Source organism: Canis lupus, chromosome 7, assembly GCF_003254725.2.
Source record: "Canis lupus dingo isolate Sandy chromosome 7, ASM325472v2, whole genome shotgun sequence".
Classification (NCBI taxonomy): domain Eukaryota; kingdom Metazoa; phylum Chordata; class Mammalia; order Carnivora; family Canidae; genus Canis; species Canis lupus.
This window is the reverse complement of record NC_064249.1, coordinates 37100686-37122065: the sequence shown is the minus strand read 5'-3', so window position 1 is coordinate 37122065 and position 21380 is coordinate 37100686. Positions and strand designations below refer to the sequence as shown.

Genomic DNA, 21380 nt, shown 5'->3' with positions numbered 1-21380 from the left:
CTCTAATGTGAGCAGAGAAAATCTTGGAAAGAAAGAGTAAATCTGTATGTGTCCATTTATTTCAAGCCCAAAAGCAGGCCGGATCTATGGTGACGGGCGTCATGGAAAAATTTGCTTTTGCATTGAGCAGCCCCAGAAGGTCAGGCTTTTCCTGAAGTAATCCTCCACCTGAAGGATTGACAAGGGATTCCTTCTTCCCCAGGGACCAACACAGAGGATCATTTGGTTTCTCAGGGTAGCACCAAGGAGAAGGAAAGCCCCCTGGTCCAACCAGAAAAGACAAGGTTGGCTTGCAGATGAGGCTGCTGGCCACCATCTTCATGAAGTCGGAGCCTCAGCCCTCTGTGCTTTGGGACCTGAAAAGAGAAGAGAATGCCCAGAATCTCAGCTCAAATGTTTTGCTGGGTGACACAGCTTGTCTCTGTGGGCCAACTGTAGCCAGGCCCCTCTGAGTCCTCTTCTCAACTAGGCCTCAACCTTGGCCTATAAAGACTCGAACAAACACTGATAACACAGCTCAAGGCCGCCTTCCTAGGATGAGACTGGACTCCTTGGAGTGCTTGCCTGAGAAAACTCAAGACTGCCAAAAGAACGTACCGTTTGTTCTTCAACTCTGAAGAGAGGATCCCAGCTCCCCAGCCTCTGCAGGAGGGTAGTAAGCTCTAATTAGCAAGCCCTGATGACTTTCACACAGACCAACCCTTCTTCTCCACTCTTGTTCATTCTTTACTTCCTGGATACCCCCTCCCTCTTCTTTTCCAGATCACATCTTTTGGGTTCAGTTCACACTGGACTCTTTCTCTAATGCAATAATGTATTACTAATTAAAACCTGTTCTTACCACTTCATCTACTGTGTGGCTTTCTCCTTTTTTAAAAAGTAAGCTCTATGCCCAACATGGGGCTTGAACTCAAGACCCTGGGATCTTGAGTTCTAGCAATGGAGACAGCCAGGAACCCCTTGGCTTTGTTTATCTTTGCATAGAGAATCAGAAAGAAGAGAGAAATAAAGGAACACAGAGGTAGTTCTAAGGCTCTTCCAGAAGAGAACTATGCTTGCAAGGTGGGGGCTGTAGGAATCAGGGGGCTCTGGAGGCAGAAAGCAGATGTAGGTATGACCCACACTCAAGAACCAGTTTGACAGTTATGGCCAAATGTGAAGGGAAGAAGTAATGGGGAGTCACCTATACGTTGTTGTAATGGCCAGAATTACTGGTTAATCCCTAGTGGATAATGCCATGCTTCCAAATGTAAACAGAAGGCAGGCAAAGTAGCCAATACACTCAGAAAATCCTTCATAAGCTACCACATTTTAGAACACATTATGATCTTAGCACATAAGGGATTGCTAAACAGTACAACACAGGCCCATCCGATAATATCCATTGTTTCTACCAGTCTCGCCCATCATGCTAATAATGACTCTGTGAAAAGAAATTCATCTGAGTTGATCTTTTAGGAAAGTAACAGAAACTAAGTTCTTTTATTTTTAACCCATTAGATGCTATCTCTTTTTCCTTCCCTTTTACATATCACTTTCTCTTTTTCCCTAACTAAAAATTTGTTCATTAAAAGGTCTCTGTACAAATCCTCAGACATTTATACTTTATTATTTTTAATTTTTTTAAAGATTGTAGTTATTTATTTGAGAGAGAGACAGAGTGAGCATAAGGAGGGGGCTGGGCAGAGGGAGAGGGTCAAGCAGACTCCCTGCCAAGCAGTGAGCCTGACATGGGGCTTGATCCCAGGACCCTGAGATTATGACCTGAGCCAAAGGCAGACATCTAACTGGACTGAGCCACCCCGGCGCCCCTGTTTTTAATGATTTTAGTTTTAATAAACTCTATATCCACTGGTGCAATGAGGCCATTCATACTGGCTCAAGAGAGTCAACTGTTAGATTTTCAGGAATTTTACGAGACAGGTGAAGTCACATTGGTAACTTGAAATCCCCGTGGTGGGAGTATTTAGTGGGGCAGACCCTACAGGTGAAGGGATCAGCCCATGAGATGGCACCCCACTCCAGATGCCAGTCGTAAGCCTTGGGCCATCCATACTTTTGGCTATAAGCCACCTTCTCAGGTTTGATAATTTGCTATAAAGGCTCACAGAATATCAGAGAAGCACTTAAAAAGCACTTAACATCCTATTGCAGGTTTATTATCAAGGATATTATAAAGGTGGGGACGTCTAGGTGGCTCAGCGGTTGACCGGTTGACCGTCTGCCTTCGGCTTGGGGAGTGATCCCATAGTTCGGGGATCGAGTCCCACATCAGGCTCCCTGTGGGGAGCCTGCTTCTCCCTGTGCCTGTGTCTCTGCCTCTCTCTGTGTGTCTCTCATGAATAAATAAATAAAATATTTTTTAAAAAAGGATATTATAAAGGATACAAATGAACATCCAGATGACGAGGTACATGGAAGGAAGTCCCCAAGGGTCCCAAGCACAGGAGCTTCTATTCCTGTGGAGCTTGGGTGTCTCACACTCCCAACATGTGGATACATTCACCAACCAACCTGGAAGCATGATGGATAAAATCATTTGCCATTGGTGGTAGAACTAAAAATTTCAGCTCTCTGGTGACAGGGTTGTTTCCTGGGGCGGAGAGAGGCAGGGACAAGATCCCACCCAGCATCTCTCTAAGGACCTTCCAGGATTTGGCTTATTAGCATAAACTCAGGTACCCTTGAAAGGTGCTTATTATGAATAACAAAAGCTGCTCCTCTCATTTCTTTCACTCAGAAAATTATAAGACTTTTAGCATTTCTGTGCCAGGAACCAGGGATGAAGACCAACTATTATTTCTCATTATATCAAAAGATCACATGTCACAGGTACTCTTTGAAGTGCCAAGGCCAGGACTAGGGGGCATCTCCGGGCCTTAAGTGCAAAATTTAAGGAGCCATCAAAAAACTCCTCAATAATCCTGATAAATAATATTTTTTAAAAAATCAACACAGGAGTGCCTGGCTGGCTCAGTCAGTAGAACATGGGACTCCTGATCTTGGGTTGTGAGTTCAAGGCCATGTTGAGCATAGAGCTTACTTAAAAATAAATTAATTAATTAAAAATAATTTTAAAAAATAATGCAAGATATCCATAATGAGCAAAATATGAAAATTTCAAATAAAGATAGGACCAGGGCACCTAGTGGCTCAGTGGTTGAACGTCTGGGATTGAGCCCAGGGTCCTGGGATTGAGCCCTGCATTGGGCTTCCTACTCAGTAAGGAGTCTGCTTCTCCTTCTCTCTCTGCCCTTCCCCCCACTCATACTCTCTCTCTCTCTCTCTCTCTCTCAAGTAAATTTTAAAAAATCATTAAAATACCTACTCTTTCAATTGTTGCATGCTAGGGATGCCTGGGTGGCTCAGTGGTTGAGCCTCTGCCTTTGGCTCAGGTCTTGATCCCAGGGGCCTGGGCTAGAGTCCTGTATTAGGGTCCCTGCAGGGAGTCTGCTTCTCTATCTGCCTGTGTCTCTGCCTTTCTCTCTGGGTCTCCATGAATAAATAAATTTGTTAAATCTTAAAAAAAAAAAAAAAAAAAAAGAAGAAGAACATACAGAATGTTAGGTAAGTAGTGGAGGAAGAAAAGGTAGGAAGAGAGATGTAAATAGTCAGGGTGGTGCTGTGTGTGAGATTTTGGATGAAATGTCAGGGAAGACCTGACTCAGAAGGTGGCTTTGAGAGAAGCCCTGAAGGAGGCTGTGCAGATATCTGAGAGAACATTCCAGACCAAATAATGCAACAAGGGCCCTAAGGTGGGAACACCCTGGGTACATCTGAGCACCTTTGAGAAAACTAGTTTAAGTGGATGGATGAGGAGACGGTGGGAGGACACAAGGCCCCGTAGAAGGCAGGAGGGCATAGTATGCAGGAGCTTTAGGTCACAGTCAGGACCCCGACTGTCCTCTGAGTGAGACCGGGGTCTCTTTGGGGAGAAAAGTCACCCTACTTCTTTTTTTCCCCAAGACCTATTTTTAAACCCCCATGCTGACTACTTTGTGGGGAATAGATTACAGAGGGACCAAGTTCAGACTTAGGTACATATTAGGAGATTTCGCAATGATCTAGGTGAGGGGTGATGGTTTGTGTCAGGATGTGGACAGTGAAAGCGCTGGGAAGTGGTCAGCATTCAGATATCTTTGCAGGTGGAGTGAAGGGGATTTTCTGGTGGATTGGGTGGAGAAGGGAACATAAAGAGAAAGAGGGATCTAAGATGACTCTAAGACATTTGGCCTGAGCAGCTGCAAGTTTGAGTGGTTATTAACTAATGCTCGAAAAGACCACGGAGGACTCCAGGGTTTTGCTGGCTTGGGGTGGACACTGGGGGCACCATTCTGGACCCAATAAGTTTGGGATGTCCAAGACATCCAAGTAGGAAATGTCAAGTAGACAATTTGATCTTCTCTCTTGGAGCTCAGAGGTAGGATCTGGCTGCAGCTAAACCTTTGGGGCTCTTGGTATACAGGTAGTAATCACAGCCATGTGGTTGAGTAACACTACCAGGAGCATGGGTGTAGGCAGAGAAAAGAGAAGATCCAAATGTAACAGCACTCCAGCCAGTGTCAAACGTTAGCATGCTTCAGGATAACACACCCCCTGCTTGCTGATGCAAGGCCCTTAATCCATAACAGAACTAATCCCCTTTCTTTGAGATTGGCAGATCCCTGGCCTTGGGAAATGAGGGACCAGAATGTTCACATTCTGAGGCCAGAGCCTGTTTGAAGCCACCTTAGCTTTCGGATGAACCCAGCCATCTTTTAGCAAAATGTTTTTCTCTTTTAAGGCCACACAAAGGACTTTATTTGTTGTGCTCAAGATTGCGAATCCGAGAAAACCACCAAGGAGCCGACACGGTTGCAAGTACATGAGGGTTTATTAGCAAGCTCGAGCTTGGGTTCAAGTATACCCGACACAGCAGAGCAGGGACTTGGACCCTGAGGGGGGTTTTTATGGGCTAGTCTAGGGGATTTTCAGAAGGGGTGGAGGAATTTCTTAAGCTCTGTTTTCATTCCAATACGGGACTTTCTGTCTCTGTCAAGGGCGTTCTGAGCTCTGTTTTCATTCTGATATGTGACTTTCTGTCAAGGGCATTAAGCTCTGTTCTCATTCTGATATGGGACTCTCTGTCAAGGGCATTCTGCGTTTTTTCCTGTAAAGTTCAGCTCTTATTCACAGGGGCCTAAGGTGGCTGTACTTGTGCTAACGCTAAACTTGAGGTGGAATGGCCTTAATTTTCTCGGCCTCCGCAATTAACCAACCTTTGCACACCTGTAGACCTTTTCCTCCTTTACAGAAAGAACAGAATACTCTTATACCACCCCCAGGTGCCAAGGAAGCAGATCTTCTCAGACAAACCCTCTCTGAGCATTAAGAAATAAGAATTTCTTGCACAACTTCCAAGCACCAAGCTTACTCTGTAGCTGGCATCACTGAGTCTGCATGTAATCAAGAAATGACACAGACCACAACACTCCGTTAGTTGATCAATGCCCTTTAAGGGTGCCTAGGTTGTGCAGTCGGTTAAGCATCCAATTCTTGGTTTCAACTCAGATTGTGACCTCAGGGTCATGAGATCGACCCCCAGGTGGGGCTCCACACTCAGCACGAAGTCTGCTAGAGATTCTCTCCCTGCTGTCTGCTCCTCCCCTGCTCCTGCTCTCTCTCTCTCTCAAATCAATAAATATTTTTTTTAAAAAATAAAGCCCTTTACAAATGTCTGGGCCAGGCACAAACGTCAGAGTTGGGTTTGGACAAGGGTCCGCCTTCTCCCCAGGTGGCTGACCTCCTTAATAAAGTTCATATTGCTTTCCAATCAAAATTCTCTTGAGCATTGACCTTTGGAGAGCTATGGGCGCCTGAACTTGGATTTAATTAGCATAAGAACTGAGCCCAGGGACACTCCCATATCTAGAGCTGCACTGTTCAATACAATAGTCTTTGCTCACATGTGGTTATTAAAATTAAATTTTAAACTAAAGTTAAAATTCAGTTCTTCAAGTATGCTAGCCTCATTTTAAGAGGGTAACAGCGCACAGGCCGACTGATGTAGTTTTGGAATGTAGGTGAGGTTTGGTGGGGTAAGGTCCGGAGCCCACGGCCGAGATAGAATTCTTAAGACATTTATGGTACAAAAAGGTGATTTCATTAAAGCACCAGAACAGGACCTGTGGGCAGAAAGAGCTGCTGCCCGGGGTTGTAAGGGGTGTCTGATTTATATACTTGGGAGTTGGGGGTGGTAGGAAAAGAGAGGTTTTCAAGAGAACTTTCATAGGCAAAAGAGGACCTACAAGATGCTGGAGGCCTTGCCATTGTCAAATTAAGGTTGTTGCCCCGTCCCCACCCCCCACCCCCCACTCCCCAGGAAAGTATTAACATTCAGACAGTTGGGAGCTTCCTGGAGGAACATTACACTCTGTACCTACCTGTCAATGGGCTGCAGGTTATAAGGACATTTAATTGAATCTACAGTTCCCTCTGGAAGTTAGATTATTGATAAGCAATCACTAAGACATTTGTGAACTGAGAGAGACTGGTGTCTGGCAGGACTGTGATCCCTGAAAGTTAACCATTTGTTTTTCTTTTCCCTTAGCTTTAGGGCAGCCAGGGCTACCTGAGGAAGGTCACCCATGTCCCACCTGTGTGTGGGCAGGGGAGGGCTGGTGTTTCAGCTCCTGCTTTGTCCTCAGCTGCCTCCTGCTCCCTCGTCCCTACCATACTGGAGAGTGCAGACACAGAACGTCTGGATCAGTGCAGAAAGTTCTGGACCGCACTGATTTAGAGGGGAAGAAGGGGAGAGGAATCAGCAAAGGTACAGAGGAAACCAGGGGAGTGTGGTATCTTGGCAGCCAATGGAGGAAAAATATTTCTAGAAGACACTTCACAGCGCCCAATGCTGCTGGGACTGAAAATGAGCACTGGCTCCACAGTGCGGAACAGCAGGAGCAGAAATCTCACGGTGAAATCAAGCAGTTTTATTGTCCAGGGGAAAATAGGACAAGGGCAAGATCTGTGCTAGGAGTCAGTGGGACAGTTAGGGAGTCAGGGCAGGGTCTCCAACACAGAAATATGGAGTCAAGGCAGCTAAAATCAAACAGCACCGGCATCCCATTGTGCAGCTGAGACAGAACCCCATTGACATTCTGCTTTGCAGCCTTTGCAGAAATGATATCTGCAGAATGTCCTAAAATAAGACAATGAACCATGAAAGCATTTGTCAGTATCACGGGCAAGGGATAGGTAAGACCCAAGTCGCTGGATGTCATCAAAAAAAGAACCATAAGCACGTGGACATTCACCTAAGAGGTAGACAGGTACATGACCAAAGCCCCGATTGGCATGACTCAGCATACCCTGATTGCATAAGAAAGTTCCACAAAAGACCCCATAAAAACTTAGGAACTAAACTTAGGAACTCTGAGGGCAACCCACTCAGGCCCCCCTCCTTCTCTGGGAGCTTTATACTCTTGCTCAATAAACTTTGCCTTGCTGCCCTCATCATTCTTCAAAGTGGCATGACCAAGAACCATGGGCACTAAGGGGACACCAAATCCTGTAACAGCAAGGAGAAAGGAGATCCAGAGGGATATTTTTGGTTTGTTTCTTGGTTGGTTGGTTGGTTGGTTGGTTGGTTGGTTGGTTGATTGGTTTGTAGGACAATCCAGCAAAAAGAAACTGATGATGTGGGAGAGAAAGGGGAAGTGCCCGGGAATGACCTTGAATCAAAGATAGGATAGAGGCTAGTATGCCCCCGGTACTCCTGATGGCATGTCAGAGACAGCACTGGGGCATGGACGCAGGAGATGGATTGGTGTAACCAGCCTGTGAAAATCCCCATCTGATTAGGTGATTTTTATTTTTTTATTTTTTTATTTTTTTTATTTTTTTGCAGTGATGTCTGAAGCCAAGTCTCCAGCTGGGAGAGAAGCTGGAGGAAATAGAAGCAGGAACAAAGGAGGGAGGGGGTGCTCATAACCATCTGGGGTAAGACAGTGCAACCAGCCTGCGGAAGTGAATGCTCACACATTTACAACAAGCCTCATCCGGAGGCTGCCTTCGTTTCCCTCAGCCAAGTTCAGCTGCACAGGTGTGGTGTTGAGTGAGAGGAGCGCTGGATCTTGCCAGGATTATGGTTCCAGCCCAGGGATGTGACCAAGCAACAGGAGATATCTCAGGCTTCTGAGCACAAGCACGTGCTTGTCTTCTGCTTCACAAAGGGGAGGGGATGGGATGGGGTGGCTTCCCTGTGGAGAGGGCTCCTCAGAACAACACTCCTGGCCTCCTTTCCCACCTCTTTCCCAGTAGAGGAGAATGCTTATCTGATTGGTGAGTCAGGAGAAGGAAAAGGTGTTCCCTCTATCTTTTCAGACGTCTGTGTGCAGAGCTGATTCTGCTTTGCTCTCCACCATGTCTAACTGTGTCAGTGCCCAGATGACAACATCTGTCTAACTCAGGGGTGAAGGATTAGGGAGCCCACTGTGGCCACACACCCAGCACTCTTTAGAAAGCTGATATAAACTAATCCACGCCCGATTCCTCAATTAGATCCCAATTTGGGCTGAGAAGAGAAAGTTATTTATCAGGTTTCTCCATCACTAACATAAATTATCAGCCCATTACACATTCATCCAGCTGACTAAGACCAATATTACTCAATGCAATCCCTATCAAAATACAACAGCATTTTTCATGAAACTAGAACAAATAATACGAAAATTTGTATGGAACCACAAAAGACCCCAATGGGGAAGGCAATCTTGAGAAAGAAGAACAAAGCTGGAGGTATCATAATTCCAGATTTCAAGCTATACTACAAAGCTGTACTAACCAAAACAGTATGGTGCTGGCACAAAAATAGACACATAGATCAATGGCACAGAATAGAGGGCGTAGAAACAAACCCACAATGATATCATCAACCTGTGACAAAGGAGGCAAGAATATACAATGAGGAAAAAACCGTCTCTTCAGTAAATGGTGTTGGGGAAACGACAGCCACATGCAAAAGAGTGAATCTGGATCACTTTCTTACACCATACACAAAATTAAACTAAAAATGGATTAAAAACCTAAATGTGAGATCCAATAAGAAGTTACTATCCAAAATATATAAAGAAGTTAAATAACTCAAGATATATATATATATGTAATCCACATAATACTGATAGACATAGAGTTTTTTTGTTTGTTTGTTTTTTGTTTCTAAAGATTGTATTTATTCACTCATGAGAGACACACAGAGAGAGAGGCAGAGACATAGGCAGAGGGAGAAGCAGGACTCAGTCCCAGGACCCCAGATCATGACCTGAGCTGAAGGCAGATGCTCAAAGACTGAGCTGCCCAGGTGCCCCCTGATAGACACGGTTTAAGTACAGAAGCCCTCTGTAGATGTGCACGGAGAGAATTTTCATCTGTCAATTTACTATTGTAAATTATCCTGCTGTATGCATTTACATAGATAAAACTTTTCACTCTTTTGCATAATTTTGTTACAATAAATTTCCAAACCAAAGATTATGGAGTCGAAGCTCTTGATATATATTTTCTAACTGCTGTGTTTATCAAGGGTTCCTAACTGGGTGTGGTTTGAACTTGTTTACACCTGTCAGTATATAAACCTGAACTGCTTTTTATAGCCATTGCCAAGATACCTGCCCCAAAACAAAATCTTGTTAAAAAGATTCTGACTGGGATGCCTGGGTGGCTCAGCAGTTGAGCTTCTGCCTTTGGCTCAGGGCGTGATCCCGAGGTCCTGGGATCAAGTCCCACATCGGGCTCCCTGCAGGGAGCCTGCTTCTCCCTCTGCCTATGTCTCTGCTTCTCTCTCTCTCATGAATAAATAAATAAAATCTTAAATAAAAGAAAAAAGATTCTGACTCCCATTTTATGTGGCAGAGAAGGATTCCCACAGATATTTAGGCATTGTTTGAAAGTGCCTGCTCATGTGCCGTTCTTTCAATACTGTCTCACTAGTGAAAGAGCTATTTTATTTTATTTTTATTTTTTAAAGACTTAATTTATTTATTTGACAGAGAGAGAGCACAAGCAGGGAGAGCTCCAGGAAGAGGGAGCTAAAAGCAGACTCCCCACTGAGCACGGAGCCCGAGGTGGGACTTGATCCCAGGACTCTGGGATCATGACCTAAGCTGAAGGCAGACGCTTAATCAACTGAGACACTCAGGCACCCCGAAAAAGCTATTTTGTTTTATTTAATTTTTAAGAACTATTTTAAATAATATTTTGGCAAGACTATAAAAAAACATATCATTAAGATTTTTTTAAATGAGAAATTAATCCTGCTTGTTCTTCCCGTGTCGTTTTAATGTGTCTCCATGTTTCTGGGCACATGGATATTTCACTTGGTTAAGCATCTGTCTTCAGTTCAGGTCATGATCTCAGGGTCCTGGGATCAAGCCCCAAGTGTGTAGGGCTCCTCACTCAGTGGGGAGCCTTCTTCTCCCTCTGTCTCTGCCCCTTCTGCACTCGTGCTCTCTCTCTCTCTCTCTCAAATAAATAAATAAAATCTTTTAAAAATATTTTTATATTAAGTTCTTCTCCCCTCAACATTTATTTTTGAAATTGCTCAAACCTACTAAAAAATAATACAATGAACACCCATATATCTTCTTCATAAATTGTTAATACTCTGCCACTTTTTCTGTCTATCCTCATATATATATGTGTGTGTGTGTGTATTTTTGCTGAACCATTTCAAAGCAAGTTGCAGACATAATAAATTTTGCCCTTAAATTTTCCAGCATTTATTTCCAGAGAACAAAGACATTCTTCAACATGACCATACACTGTTATCACACCTAAGACATCTTATACTGTTATGGTTATGCTAGCTAATATTTGGGACATATTTAAATTTCAAATTGTTCCCAAAATGTCTCACAGGATTTTTTAAACATCGGGACCCAGCTGATAATCATGCATTGCATTTGGCTGTTGTATACTTCTTTGCTGCTACTGCAGCACCCCCAAAGGAACACAATGTCAGCTTGTCTCATTGCTGGTGATGCTGAGTTACGACTCTGTTAAGGAAATTTTTCCTTCTGGAATGAAGAGATAATCTTTCATGTAAAACTTGGAGACTGTGCCCCCAATGACTTTCTTCCTTTCACTCAACAGTGTGGTGATTCTGGCTTGGATCAATTATTACATGGATTTTTGCAAAAATAATTATTTTTTAAGATTTTTTTTTACTCTATCATTCCTTTTACATTGATTAGTTGGAATTGTCTCATAAAGAAGAGCCATGCAGGGGCACCCAGGTAGTGTAGTCAATTAAGCATTGGACTCGATTTTGGCTCAGGTTGTGATCTCAGGGTCGTGAGATCAAGCCCTGCATTGGACTCCACGCTTAGTGGAGTCTGCTTCTGTCCTCTCTTTGTCCCTCCCTTCACACACACACACACACACACACACACACACTCTCTCTCTCTCTCTCTCAAATAGAGAAATAAATAAATAAATAAATAAAAGAAGAGCCATACATTCCCTCATTTAACTTTGTTTTAGTATTACTAAAAATTTGTGGATTGCGTTTTCACTGAAAATGTAGAATCCATTAACATCTTGTTTTTAACACAAAATTGCCCCAAATAGGGTAGCTCGGGTGGCTCAGGGGTTTAGCGTCGCCTTCAGCCCAGGGCACGATCCTGGGGTCTCGGAATCGAGTCCCACGTTGGGCTCCCTGCATGGAGCCTACTTCTCCCTCTGCCTCTCTCTCCCTCTCTCTGTTTCTGCCCCTGTCTCCCCCCCCCTCTCTCTGTCTCTCATGAATAAATAAATAAATAAATAAATAAATAAATAAAACCTTTTTTAAAAATTGCCCCAAATATGACCAGTGCAAGCCTCTTGAAACTACTTCTATGCCTTCTTATTTTAATGAGGCAAATCTTATAGACAGGGAAAGGTATAAATCTTAAGTGTACAATTTGAAATCTTATTTTTTATTTTTTTATTTTTTTAAAGATTTTATTTATTTATTCATAGAGACACACACACAAAGGCAGAGACACAGACAGAAGGAGAAGCAGGCTCCACGCAGGGAGTCCGACGTGGGACTCGATCCAGGGTCTCCAGGACCACACTCTGGGCGGAAGGTGGCGCTAAACCGCTGAGCCACCCAGGCTGCCCCACAATTTGAAATATTAAAAATAAAAAAGACTTATTTAACCAGCACCTACATAAGATACAGAACATTTTTACCATCCCAGAATCATTCCTATTACCCTTTGTCAATCAATCCTTTCGTCAATAGGCGTCAATCCCCTATTCTGATTCCTACACAGAGATTAATCCTGCTTGTTCTTCCCATGTTGTTTTAATGTGTCTCCATGTTTCTGGGCATTTCCTTCCTTGCACAAGAAAAGGTTTCCGGCTCACATTATCTCTACACTAGCTCTGGAATCAGCCATTTCTCCAAGGACCCCTATTCTTTTAATGAGAAGTCGTATTTAGACTTTAGGATCTGAATGTTATCATTGTTATTGGGATATCATTGTTTCTAAGCCTTTTCCTTTTTTAAAGATTTTATTTACTTATTCATGAGAGTCACAGAGAGAGAGAGAGAGAGAGAGAGAGAGAGGCAGAGACACAGGCAGAGGAAGAAGCAGGCTCCCTGCAGGGAGCCTGAGGTGGGATTCGATTCCAGGTCTCCAGGATCAGGCCCTGGACTGAAAGTGGTGCTAAACCTCTGGGCCACCAGGGCTGCCCTTCAATGGACAGAATCAGGAAACCACACACTTAGAGAAAAGCTAGAAGAACATGACAAAACCAATCAAAAATAAGTAGCCGACCTGATACTGCGTTGCCCTGAATACACATGTATGTATATTGTATACATTATCGGTATCAGCCTGGACTTGTGCAACTTTTTTAAGATTTTATTTATTTGTTCATGAGAGACACACAGAGAGAGGCAGAGACATAGGCAGAGGGAGAACCATGATGAGGCGCTCGATCCCAGGACCTGGGGATCACAACCTGAGCAAAGGCATATGCTCAACCACTGAGCCACGCAGGTGCCCTGCATTTTTATTTTATTCAATGGCTTATAAGCTTTTACTATTATTATTTATGCTAATATTTAAATTGTTCCATATTTAGAGGTTTTCACACTGGCTCCTATATCAATAAGGAATTTTTTAAAATTTTTTTAAGATTTATTTATTTGTTTGAGAGAGAGAGAGCAGAGGGAGGGGCAGAGGGAGAGGGAAAGAACCTCAAGCGGACTCCATGCCCAGCACAGAGCCAGACAAGGGGCTCAATCCCACGACACTGAGGTCATGATCTGGCAACCCCTTTTTTAAAAAATCTTATGCCTCAGGGCACCTGGGTGGTTCAGTCAGTTAAGTGTCAGACTCTTGACCTCAGCTCAGATCTTGATCTCAGGGTCATGAGTTCAAGCCCTGAGATGGGTGGGCACGGGGCCTACTTTAAAAAAAAGTCTTAAGCCCCAAAGTCTCACCACAATTGATATTAACAATAATTCCTTAATATAATGTCATATTCAGTTCACGGTCAAGTTTCAGGATTACCTCACACTGTAAGTTCAGTTTAAATCGGCTTCCAAACAATACACATTATTTGTTTATAAACTTTGTAAGTCTCTTAATCTATAACGATGCCTTCTACCCTCATGTATTTTCATGCTATTTATTTGTTGCTGAAATCACATCTCTTGTCCTATAGAATCACCCACATTCCGGATTTGGTTGATTGCACTTCAATATGTCATTTAACATTTTCCTTTATTCCCCCAATTTCCTGTACATGAATAGGTAGACCAAGACGCTTGATTACATTCAGGGCTATTCTTTGGAAGAGAATGCTTTGTGGTTGGCACTGTGTGCTCCATATTATATCATATCATGAGGCACAGAGCATTAGACTCTCCCACTTGTAGTGATCAGTTCAGTCTTTGGGTTGAGGTGGGGTCAACTTGATTCCTCCACTACAAAACGCCACATCCACCATTTACCTGATTGGCAGGCATTGATAATTCTTATTTCACTAGTGTTTTAAAGCCATAAAGTTCGAATTCTGTTGTTCCTTCTGCAATATTATGCTGTAATTGATATATAGAGAAAAAAAAATGCCTTATCAACTATGATTACCCTGGAATATTGTTGGAAAAAAAAAGAAAGAAGAAAGAAAGAAAGAAAGAAAGAAAGAAAGAAAGAAAGAAAGAAAGAAAGAAAGAAAAGAAAGAAAGAAAGGAAGGAAGGAAGGAAGGGAGAGAGAGAGAAAGAAAGAAAGAAAGAAAGAAAGAAAGAAAGAAAGAAAGAAAGAAAGAAAGAAAGAAAGAAAGAAAGGCACCTGGGTGGCTCAGTCAGTTATGTGTCTAACTCTTGGTTTTAGCTCAGGTCCTTATATAAGGGCCCTGGGATTGAGCCCCATATTGGGATCTGCTTGTCCCTCTCCTCTCTCTCTCTCTCTCATAAATAAATAAAATCTTTTTTTAAAAATGAAAGAAATGCTTGATTCCTTCCCTTCATTAATTTTTCCGAATAGAGGCAGCTGGGTGGCTCAATGGCTGAGCATCTGCCTTCAGCTCAGGGCATGATCCCAGGGTCCTGGGATCGAGTCCCACACTGGGCTCCCTGCATGGAGCCTGCTTTTCCCTCCACCTGTGTCTCTGTCACTCTCTGTGTGTCTCTCATGAATAAATAAATAAAATCTTTAAATTTTTTTTTCAGAATAATAACAGTGACCAATGAACATTTTTAGAATTCCTATAAATTCATGGATTTTTATTTAATATGCTTCAACACATCACAGTCAAAATTGTTTTTATGTTCAAACTGTCCCATTTTTTGAACAGTAGGATTCCCTTTGAGTTAGCTTATGCATGCTTTTTCTTCTCTATTGAGGTATAAAGTAAACATAGTAAAGTCAACTTCCACTAACCTTAAATATACAGATGTTGAACTTTAACACATATATGCATCCAGTAACTACCACTCAGATCACTCAGATCAAGCTCTTGGATGTTTCCAGCACCCCAGAGGGTTCCCTGAGATCCTTTTCATTCAGTACAACCCTTTCCAGGGGGACCCTCTCTTCTGACTTCTCAAACTTCATATAAGTGAAGCCATTCAGTATATACTCTTCTGTACCTGGTTTCTTTCACAGAATATCTGTAAGACTCTTCCATGCTGCTGCATGTACCAGGAATGTATTATTTCTTATTTTTATTGCTGTGTAATAGTATATTGCATACATCAACCCAAATCTTAGTTTTTATTCTTCTGCTGATAGACCTTTAGGTCATTTCTAGTTTTACTATTAGGAATAAAGCTGCTTTAAAAAAAAAAAAAAGGAATAAAGCTGCTCTGACCTTTCTGGTACATATTTTTTACTGCTCATGTAGACTCATGTCTTGAGATATGTATCTATCAATGAAATTGCTGTATTGAAAAATTGGACTCAGGACACCTGGGTGGCTCAGTGGTTGAGTGTCTGCCTTCAGCTTGGGGCGTGATCCTGGGGTCCTGGGATAGAGTCCCACATTGGGCTCTCCACAGGGAGCCTGCTTCTCCTCTGCCTATGTCTCTGCCTCTCTCTCTGTGTCTCTCATGAATAAATAAATAAAATCTTAAAAAAAAAAGACTGGACTCTGGCCATTGTGGATATTGCTAAGCAGTTTTCGACAGTGGCTGTTTTAGCTACACTGTAGACAGTGGCTTCAGAGAGAGCTCTAGTTGAATCCTCACCAACACTTGGTATTGTCAGTCTTTTTTATGTTTAAGCCATTGCTGTTGGTATGTAGTGGTACCTCATCCTGTTTTTAATTTGTATTTACTTGTAACTAATGATACAGATTGGCTTTTCACATATTTATTGATCATTTACATGTCCTCTTTTATAAGATACCTATTAAGAATTCCCTGTCCTCCCATGGTTGTTTCTTCTTGGTGATGTTAAATTTGATCACTTGATTAAGGTGGAACCTGACATACTTCCCACACATTAAAGGCTCCTTTACCCTTTGTCCCAGTTAAGTGACCTGTGGAGAGAGACTGGGAGACCACATGAGTGTCTGGCTCGCTGACTTCACATCCACTGATGACTTTTGCTGGATAAGCAACAACAGTGGTTGTATGGTGGGCATCAGTACAGTCTCGATAGGAGTCTCTCCTGGTCTGTGCCTTGCATTTTCACTGTTCCAATAGTATCTTTTATGGAACAGAATGGCTTCATTCTAATGAAGCTCAATTTGTCACTTTTCTTCTTTTAAGGCTAGTGCCTTTTGTTTTCTGTTTAAGAAATCTTCGCATCCTGAGGGCGCCTGGGTGGCTCAGTTAGTTATGTGTCCAACTCGATTTCAGCTCATGTCATGATCTCAGAGTCATGGGATTGAGCCCTATATTGGGCTCTGCTCTGGGTCTGGAGCCTGCTTGGGATTCTCTCTCCCTCTCCTTCTGCCCCTCCACCCCATTCTCCCTCTCTAAAAAATAAATAAATAAAAGAAGAGAGAAAGAAATCTTTATGAACTCTAAATCTGTACATTATTCTAAAACGTTATTGTTTTACCTGACACATTTTCATCCATGATCCATCTTAACATTTTATTAGGGTGCCAAGATTCACTTTTTTTCCCATGCACATATCCAGTGATCCTATCAGCATTTGTTGAAATAAATAGGTATATTTTAAAATTCATAGGGGCAAAAAAAAAAAAATCGTAGGGGCATTTGGCTAGTTCAGTCTGTGGAGTGTGGGACTCCTGATCTCAGAGTCATGGGTAGGAGTCCCACATTGGACATAGAGCCCACTTGAAAAAGTAAAATAAAATAAAAATTGTGACAAATGTGACATTTGAACTAGTTGGTGAGCTGAGTGGGGGAAATTTGAACACTGAATATTTGATGATATTAAAGTGTTAATGTTATTTTTCTTTTTTTTAAGATGCAAACATTGTTTTCCTTTTTAAAAAATTTTTTTAAAGATTTATTTACTTACTTATGATAGACAGAGAGAGAGAGAGAGAGAGAGAGGCAGAGACACAGGCAGAGGGAGAAGCAGGCTCCATGCCGGGAGCCTGTCGCGGGATTCAATCCCGGGACTCCAGGATTGCGCCCTGGGCCAAAGGCAGGCGCCAAACCGCTGAGCCACCCAGGGATCCCCCTAATGTTATTTTTCTTAAATGTAATCATGGTATTATTGCTAGTTTTTTAAAATTCTTATCTTTTAGAGATATATAGATATATGTATATCTTATCTTTTTTATATATAGTGAATTTTTTACAGAAAAAATGATATGATGCCTGGGATGGCTTCAAAAGAATCTGGGATACATATCAACATAAAGAGTTAAAACATCTTTGTATTTCAACTATAATGGTTATTTCTTCTAATCTAGATAAATATGTCATAAAAATTAAAATATCCTCAAGATGAGGAAGGAAGGTTAACGTGTTACATTGAATAACATATGCTCACTTAGCTGTGCATTGACTCCAGCTAATTGCACACCCACATGTAGCTGTCGGACTCGCTCTTTTTGGTGCTGCCATCTGCTGCCCATACATGAAGGAGACACCTCCAAACATTTGACGCAGAGTCATGGGGGGGGGGGGGGCTGTGTCTGGTGGCTTGATGATGTTTCTCATCTCTGCTTTCTTTTTATTTTTTAAGATTAAAAAAAATTTTTTTAAGGATTTTATTTATTTGAGAGAGACAGCACAAGCATGAGAGAGAGCTCACATAAGTGAGGGGAGCAGCAGAGGGAGAGGGAGAAGCAGACCCCCGGCTGAGCAGGGAGCCTAACACGGGGTGGGGGTGGGGGGGGCTCAATCCCAGGACCCTGAGATAATGACCTAAGCCAAATGTAGATGCTTCACCCACCGAATCCCCCAGGCGCCCTCATCTCTGCTTTCCAGGAATGTCAGCAGACATATGAGGATCCAAGTTTGGTCTCATCCAGACCCAGGCCTGCCTTTGTTCCATGAACATACATGTAGACTGTCTAACAGTTGTGAACATTCCAGGAGATGGTGGGTTTTGCTGATTTTTAGGTCTTGCTTTGTATTATTCCTTGTATCTTTGGGCTCTCCCCCTCCTCCACTGGCATTCAAACACACACACAGGCATAAACTTCCCTTCCAGCATAGTTCTTATTAATTTTGTCTACATTTTACATTTTCTCTGAACTCGATGATGTTGTTTTGTATAAGATTTTCCCTAAATTCTGGGAAGAAAAAGCCCCCATACAATTATTGCAAACTGGAATATTTCAATTAATAAGTGTTCTGTAATCAGAAAGATGCTATAACATCAAACCAAGTGATACTTTGGCACTCTGTGTTTTCTTTTCAAGGCATTTCTTTCTCACCTTCTGTGAGAAGAGGGATCAAGATCAAGATCCCTTGCCCTAGACTTTGACCAGGCACAGGATGTGCAGGGGCCACCAGGTGCGCCCCTGTGCTCTTCTCACCCAGAGGCCGCTTGTTTTGATTGGCTTTTGTGCTCCCCTAAAAACTTCCCTGGGCATTCTCAGAGTAACCCTTTCCACCCTTTTAGCTATAAATAGCAGCTCTTGCACCCCAGTGCCCTTAGCCGAAGCCATGTTTTAATCTTCTGGGAGTCACTTGGGAGACAATCCCAATCTGTGTTTCACTCTCTTTCTGAGACCATCCTTGTACACATAAAAATGAACATTTTTAGGCTGGCAGAGATACTTACCAAATGTGAGTCTCATTAGTCTTTGTCATGTTTTAAAGCCTGCTGCCACGGAAGGAACCCTGATGACGGAATGGAGGAACACACTACAAGCATTGCTCTTATACCTGTTAATGTCATTTCATGCACATGTGGCAGGAGGGGCACAGGTGACCTGCCTTGGCCTCACTCTAGTGGGGTGGGTCTCCTGGCATCGGCACACATCATCAAAACACTTACCAATATCTAACAATAAACATTAATATGAAGGAGGTTTGTCGTCTTGGTGCTCATCTCTGAAGTATCATGGCTGGGGGCAAGTAGGGAGGTATTCTCCAGAATGGCTGGAATGAAGGAGGCCATGGGAAGTGAGGCAGGATGGGGAGAGGGAGCAGAAGAGGAGGCAGGTGCTTCAGGTGGTCTGAGCACCTGGAGAGTGGAAGGTCACCTAAGAAGAAAAGTAGAGAAGTATTTGCACCATCATCCAGCCCTTGAGTGTGTCTTTGGTCACCAGTGGGTAGGAATGAGTTCTGAGCACCTTGCCAGGAGTAGAGGAACAGTAATAGTGGGGCATGACTACCATTTTCCTTGGCTGACACAATTCTACAGACCCATTTCATTCAAATTCTTTCTCTCTCCAGCCACACTCCTCAGAACCAAGGCAGAGAAACTGATGTTAGTGGCAAGACCTAGGCAAGCCAGCATCAAAACACACCTGCTAGCTATCTTGAGACCCAAATTGTCCAAATTAGATTGTCTATATGAATTAAGTAAGAATAAAAGTAAATGAGGAAGAAGGTTAGCATCAAGATGGAGACATAGGTTGTTCATGACCTTAGTCTCCCTCACAAGAAAACCAACTAGCAACTAAACATGGACAAGACATTATCACTAAAAATCCCAGAACATGGGGTGGGAGGGTGGGTAGGGGAGGCTGAAACAGCCCCTGGAACACAGTGAAGAAGCCCCACTTGTCAGAGTGAGCACAGTCTGAGACCTCACCCAATCATGTTGGAAGCCCAATAGGAATGGTTCCATTTTGATCACATCCTTCCTTCCCCTGGCCAACACAGCAGAGCTCCAAGGGGGCACCCTGGGCCCACCATTTTCCCAGTGGGTAAAAGAGAACCAAGAGCGGACATCCAGCTCTCCAATGTTCTGGGATGCTTCTGGGGAAGCCCACTGGGTACGGCCTCATGGAGATCACCAGGGGAACCCATGGGGCTGCACCAGTGGGGATCAGAGAGAGATGGACAAGGAGGCAGGGGTTACAGCAACCAGTGCTTAGATTTTGGAGGACCACATACCTGCTGGCACCAGTATCCCGACCAGATACCAGGCAGCAGCTCTGCACATCTGCAGAGCTAAGCTGGTGGCCCCTTCTGGCCAGGGACCCTGACTGACTTGGAGTTCTGTCTGATTTTGATCCCCACTCAACTGGGCTGAACCCGATGTGGAGCACATCCTACATCCTGCCTGGGCAGGAAAGCAAATTCACCAACGCACCCAACTGCTCGGCATAGCCTCCAGTCTTGCCCCTCTGGAAAACATGGCCACAGTTGCCTGGCAGCCTTGAAAGACATTCTATGGCCCTTATCTCTCAAAAGCATGCACTTCCTCTCAAATAAATAAAATCTTAAAGAAAAAAAATTAGAAATGGAGATCTATGAACTGTCTGACAAATAATGAAGAATAATTCTCTTACAGAAGGTCAGCCGGCAGACTGCAAGAACATGCAGACACCCAAGCAAACTTAGGAAAACAATGCATGCACAAAACGAGAAACTCAGCAAAGAACTAGAAACCATTAAAAAGACACACACAAGCAGCAATCCTAGAATTGAAGAACGCAGTGACCGCAATGAAGAATTTAATAGTGAGGCTGAGCTGGAGGCTGGTTAGAAAGGGCCTTCTCTGGGTCACCTCTGTGCTCCTCAGGGTTCTTGGCAAGAGGCGTGGTGTTTGCTTGGCCAGGTCCTCACCTGCGATTCCAGGGCCAAGCTCTGCGGCCGAGCCTTCCCAGCTCCCACCCTGGGCCTGCTGCCTCCTCTCTCATTCCTGAAGGCAGTGGGGGAGGGGAGCGCGCAGGTGCTCGAGGAGCGCGCCTTCGCTGCAGATGCGCTGGGATCCACCTTTACTCATCGTGGGTGACAGCCGTCAGGGTTTGGTTCAGCCTCACACCATCAGCTCAGAAGATGAGTCCAGAGCAGGTCATCTGTTTCTCGAATAAATTCTTGGTCCGTGGATGCCATTTGGATTTTCCACAGGATTCTTCTCTGCATTCCGAGTGGGCGCAGGAAAATCCTTTCTGTTCACTCCTCAGCGTTATCTTCCTCCTGGGAGGCTGGGCACCTGCATAAAGAAGATGGCGAAAACCGACGAGGCGCTGGGACCCCAGCAGAGGTTTGCAAAACAGCGGGCCCTGCTCGCTGGGCGGGGCCCGACCGCGCCTCCTCCCTCCGCGGTGGCTCCCGGAGCTGCAGTTCCTCTTGCAGCCCAGCAGGTGGCGCGCCGAGCACCAACGCCGGAGCCCAGGCCCCCCCACCTCTTGAAAGCACCCCGCCCAGCCCCACTGGCTAGAGTTTTGATTGATTTTTCCATCTCTTGGAGCACTGACTGTTTACACACACTTTCCTTCTTTCTTTCTTTTTAAGATTTTATTTATTTATTCATGAAAGACACAGAGGCAGAGGGAGAAGCAGGCTCCACGC

General features: G+C 43.7%; 1 long non-coding RNA gene across 1 annotated transcript; it reads right to left on the bottom strand.

The window, feature by feature from the left end:
• Window positions 1-363: 363 nt before the first annotated feature.
• Window positions 364-21138, bottom strand: LOC112648786 (uncharacterized). Its single transcript, XR_003129315.2, has 4 exons — window positions 20652-21138; window positions 18910-19117; window positions 2389-2514; window positions 364-1441 (listed from the first exon to the last, which is right to left on the bottom strand). It is a non-coding gene; the product is annotated as an uncharacterized LOC112648786 (long non-coding RNA).
• Window positions 21139-21380: the final 242 nt, after the last annotated feature.